The sequence below is a fragment of the Cricetulus griseus genome, chromosome 4 (genome assembly GCF_003668045.3).
Source record: "Cricetulus griseus strain 17A/GY chromosome 4, alternate assembly CriGri-PICRH-1.0, whole genome shotgun sequence".
NCBI lineage: Eukaryota > Metazoa > Chordata > Mammalia > Rodentia > Cricetidae > Cricetulus > Cricetulus griseus.
This window is the reverse complement of record NC_048597.1, coordinates 150687604-150693391: the sequence shown is the minus strand read 5'-3', so window position 1 is coordinate 150693391 and position 5788 is coordinate 150687604.

Below are 5788 nucleotides of genomic sequence, written 5' to 3'. Positions count from 1 at the left end.
TTTTTTAAAAAATTTTTGATTAGTTCAACTTAGGAACAAGATTGTTTCATATGTCAATTCCTTCTCCCTCTCCCTCCCCTCACCCCCAACACTCCTCCCCCACCCCTGACCTACCCCCACTCCATCTACCCTTGACTACCCAGGAAGGATAGGGTCCTCAACGGGGGCTCCCCAAAGTCCAAAACATCATCCTGGGCCAGGCCTAGGCCCTCCCCCATGTGTCCTGGCCAAGAGTGCATCCCTTCATGTGGAATGGGTTTTCAAAGTCCCTTCTTACACCAGGGAAAAATGCTAATCCACTACCAGGGGACCCTAGAGTGCAGAGGCCTCCTCATTGACATCCATGTTCAGGGGTCTGGATCAGTCCTGTGCTGGCCTCCCAGGCAGCATCTGGGGTCGATGTGCTCCCACTTGTTCAGGCCAGCTGTTTCTGTGGGTTTCACCAGCCTGGTACCGACCCCTTCAATCTTCATTCCTCCCTCTCTGCAACTAAGTTCCAGAGTTCAGTTCAGTGTATATCTATGGATGTCTGTTTCTGCTTCCATCAGCCACTGGATAAGGGTTCTAGGAAGGCATAAAAAGTAGTCATCTATCTCATTTTAGGGGAAGGGCGCTTAGATTTTCCTCTCCACCATTACATGGATTGTCAGTTTGTGTCATCCTTGTAGGTCTCTGGAAAGCTCCCTAATGCCAGATCTCTCCTCGGACCTATAATGGCTCCCTCTCATATGGTATCTCTCATACTGCTTTCCTCTGTTCTTCCTCAAACTCAATATTTATGCTCCTCCATTTCCTCCTCTTCTCTCCTCTCCTATTCTCCTGCTCTCATTCTGGCAGCTCCCTCTCCCCTGTCCTCATGCTCCTAATTAGCTCAGGAGTTCCTGCCCCTTCCCATTCCTGGGGTCCATACATTTTTCTCTTAGAGTTCTTCATGTTTCCTAGTATCTTTGGTGAAGAAGTTTGTAGGCTGGTAATCCTTTGCTCTATGTCTAAAATTCATATATGAGTGAGTACCTACCATGTTTGCCTTTTTGTGACTGGGTTACCTCACTAAGGATGGTTTCTTCTAGTTCTATCCATTTGCCTGCAAATTTCAAGATTCCATTGATTTTTTACTGCTGAGAAGTACTCCATTGTATAAATATACTACATTTTCTCAATCCATTCTTCAGTTGAGGGGCATCTAGGTTGTTTCCAGGTTCTGGTTATTACAAATGTTGCTGTTATGAACATAGTTGAACATATGTCCTCATTATATGAGTGTGCATACTTTGGGTATATGCCCAAAAGAGGAATTGCTACATCTTGAGGTAGACTGATTCCCATTTTTCTGAGCAACCGCTCTACTGATTTCCAGAGTGGTCTTACAAGTTCGCACTCCCACCAGCAATGGAGGAGTGTTCCTTTTTCTCCACATCCTCTCCAGCATATTGTCATTGGTATTTTTGATTTTAGCCATTCTGACAGGTATGAAGTGGTATCTCAGAGTTGTTTTGAGTTATATTTCTCTAATGGCCAAGGATTTTGAACACTTTCTTAAGTGTCTTTCAACCATTTCAGATTCCTCTGTTGAGAATTCTCTAGTTCTCTACCCAACTTTTTCATTGCTTATGGTTTTGGTGGCTAGTTTCTTGAGTTCATTGTATATTTTGGAAATCAGCCCTCTGTTAGATGTGGGGTGAGTGAAGATCTTTTCCCATTCTGTGAAGAAATTTGTTGGGATTTTGATGGGGATTGTGTTGACTCTGTAGATTACTTTTGGCAAGATTGCCATTTTTACTATGTTGATTCTACCTATCAAAGAGCACAGGAGATCTTTCCATTTTCTGGTATCTTCTTCAGTTTCTTTCTTTAAAGACTCAAAGTTCTTACTGTACAGGTCTTTCATTTTTTTGGTTAGCTTTAACCCAAGATATTTTATGTTGCTTGTGGATATCGTGAAGGCTGATGTTTCTCTGATTTCATTCTCATTGGATTTATCATCTGTATATAGTAAGGCCACTAATTTTTTTGAGTTAATTTTGTATCCTGCTACTTTCCTGAAGGTGCTTATCAGCTGTAGGAGTTCCCTGGTAGAGTTTTTCGGGTCACTTATGTAGACTATCATATCATCTGCAAATAGTGAATGTTTGACTTCTTCCTTTCCAATTTTTATCCCTTTGATCTCCTTTTATTGTCATATGGCTCTAGCTAGAACTTCAAGTACAATATTGAAGAGATATGGAGAGAGTGGACAGCCTTGTCTTGTTCCTGATTTTAGAGGAATTGCTTTGAGTTTCTCCATTTAGTTTGATGTTGGCTGTTGGTTTGGTGTATATTGCTTTTATCATGTTTAGATATGTTTCTGTTATTCCTGTTCTCTCCAAGATCTTTGTCATTAAGGGATGTTGAATTTTGTCAAAAGTTTTTTCACCATCTAGTGAGATGATCATGTGGTTTTTGTTTTTCAGTTTGCTTATATGTTGGATTACATTGATGTATTTTTGTATTTTGAACTATCCTTTCATTCCTGGGATGAAGCCTACTTGATCATAGTGGACAATTTTTCTGATGTGTTCTTGGATTCGATTCGCCAATATTGTGTTGATGTTCATGAGGGATATTGGTATGTAGTTCTCTTTATTAGTTGTATTTTTGTGTGGCTTTCATATCACAGTGATTGTACCCTGATAAAAAGAGTTTGGCAATGTCCCTTCTGCTTCTATTGTGTAGAACAATTTGAGGAGTACTAGTATTAGCTCTTGTTTGAATTTCTAGTAGAATTCTGCAGTGAAGCCATCTGGATCTGGGCTTTTTGGGGGGGGTTGGAAAGCTTTTGATGACTCTTCTATTTCACTAGGTGTTATAGGTCAATTTAAACTGCTTATCTGTTATTGGTTTAATTTTGGTATGTGATATCTACCCAGGAAACTGTCCATTTCCTTTAGATTTTCAAATTTTGTGAAGGACAGGTTTTCAAAGTATGACCTGATGATTCTCTGGATTTCCTCAGTGTCCATTGTTATATCCCCCTTTTTGTTTCTGATTTTGTTAATTAGCATGCTCTCTCTCTGCCTTTTGTTAAGTTTGGATAGAGGTTTGACTATCTTGTTGATCTTCTCAAAGAACCTACTCTTTGTTTCATTGATTCTTTGTTATGTTTTCCTAATTTCTATTTATTGTTTTCAGCCCGCAGTTTGATTATTTCCTGGCGTCTACTCCTCCATGGTGAGTTTGCTTCTTTTTGCTCTAAAGCTTTCAGTTGTTCTGTCAATTCTCTAGTGTGACTTTTCTCAAGTTTCTTCATGTGGGCACTTAGTGCTATGAACTTTTCTCTTAGCACTGCTTTCAAAGTGTCCCATAAGTTTGGGTATGTTGTGTCTACATTCTCATTAAATTCTAGGAAGACTTTAATTTCTTTTTTATTTCTTCTTCAACCCAAGAATGTGAAATTGGTTGTTATTCAATTTCCACTTATTTGTAGGTTTTCTGCAATTTGTATTGCTGTTGAATTCTAGTTTTAAAGCAGGATGATCTGATAAGATACAGGGGATTATTCCATTTTTTTTGTACCTGTGGAGGTTTGCTTTGTTGCCAACTATGTGGTCAATTTTAGAGAAGGTTCCATGTGGTGCTGAGAAGAAGGTATATTCTTTTGTGTTTGGATGGAATGTTCCATAGATACCTGTTAAACCCAATTGGGTCATAACTTGTGTTGTTTCTTTGTTGATTTTCTGTCTGGTGGTCCTGTCTAGTGGTGAAAGCAGCATGTTGAGGTCTCCTACTATAAGTGTGTGTGGTTTTATGTGTGATTTGAGCTTTAGTAATGTTTCTTTTACGAATATGGGTACCTTCGTATTTGGGGCATAGATGTTCAGGATTAAGACTTCATCTTGATGGACTTTTCCTGTGATGAGCATGAAATGCCCTTCTTCATCAATTTTGATTGATTTTACTTTGAAGTCTAATTTGTTAGATATTAGGATTGCTATACCAGCTTGTTTCTTGGGCCCATTTGCTTGGAAAATCTTTTTCCAACCCTTTACTCTGAGGTAACCCCTGCCTTTGAAGTTGAGGTGTGTTTCTTGTATACAGCAGAAGAATGGATTGTGTCTTTGTATACATTCTATTAGCCTGTATGTTTTTATGGGCAGATTAAGACCATTGACATTGAGGGATATTAATATTCATTGATTGTTGTTTCTTGTTTGTTTTGGATTTATTTTTGGTGGTGTCATTGTGTGTGCATTTCGCCCTCCTGTTTCTTTTCATGTTTGGTAAAATTGGATTATCTATTGCCTATGTTTCTGTAAGTGTAGTTATGTTTGTTCAGTTGGAATTTTCCTTCTAGAACTTTCTGTAGTGCTGGATTTGTCAATATGCATTGTTTAACTCTGGTTTTGTCATGGAATATCTTATTTTCTCCATCTATAATGATTGAAAATTTTGCTGGGTACAGTAGTCTGGGTTGGCATCCATGCTCCCTTAGTGTTTGTAGGATATCTATCAAGGACCTTCTGGCTTTTAATATTTTCCATTGAGAAGTTAGGTGTGATTCTGATAGGTCTGCCTTTATATGGTTCTTGGCCATTTTTCCTTTGCTGCTCTTAATATTTTCTCTTTATTCTGAAGGTTTGGTGTTTTGATTATTGTGTGGCAAGGGGACTTCTGTTTGCGGTCCAGTCTGTTTGGTGTTCTGTAAGCTTCTTGTACTTTCATAGGCATATCCTTCTGTAGGTTGGGGAAATTTTCTTCTATGATTTTGTTGAATATGTTTTCTGTCATTTGAGCTGTATTTCTTCACCTTCTTCTATACCTATTATTCTTAGGTTCGTCCTTTTCACAGTGTCCCATATTTCCTGGATAATTTGTGTTAAGGATTTGTTGGAGTTGAGATTTTCTTTGGTCGCAGATTTTATATCCTCTAGAGAGTCTTCAACTGTAGGGGAAGTTGTAGCCATGCCTACTTAGGGGCTGGTTACAGGTGTGCAAGCACGCTTTCGAGGGCGTGGTCAGGGTGACGTAGCGCGATACTGGGATGGGACTGCTTGCTCTCTTTCAGTTTTACTTTTGGGCTTGCATACAGACCGCTGCCACGCCAGCTGGCTAGGTTGCTCTGTAAGTAAGGCTTTTCCCTATTAAATACCCTTATATTTCTACCTGACTCTGTATTGGTAATTTCCCTCTATATCTGGTGTCAGAAGTGGGATATTGGAAACCTACACCCCATTTGGGACAGGCTGTGGGTTCTATCAGGCCCAAGGCCTAGGCCCGGAAGGCACCCTCTCTCCACAGTCATTCCCTGCTAGCAGGCTACCCGCTGCAGCTGAGCTGCTCAGAACCATCCACCCAGCTTGGAGACAGTTTCTAACTGCCTAGAGTCGAGGTAGGCCTCGGCTTTCAACAGAGGCTTCCCCTGGCTGCTGCTTCGGTAAAGCCACATCTGTTTCAATGGTTACAGCCGCAAGGCTGTATACTCTCTAAGATAAGCGCAGCTGCTTTTGTGACCTCTCTCCACCGCTGACCGACTGCTACCAAACGCCACGGACTAACTGAATGCCTGTGCTACCCGCTGGTCAAATATAGTTACTGCATCTGGAATAGAAATCAGGTAAAATTATGGCAGAATATTTATCATTTGCTAAAATTGGTAATATTTTTGCTTATTATGTGAATTCACTGTTTGAGGAGGATGCTAATCTGCCAATTACCGGCTTATATGCCGTAATGGCAGTTAGCTTGCTGCCATTATATATTAAAAATAATATTACTAGCCAGAGGATTCAGGAATAGGGATAAGGATAACCTC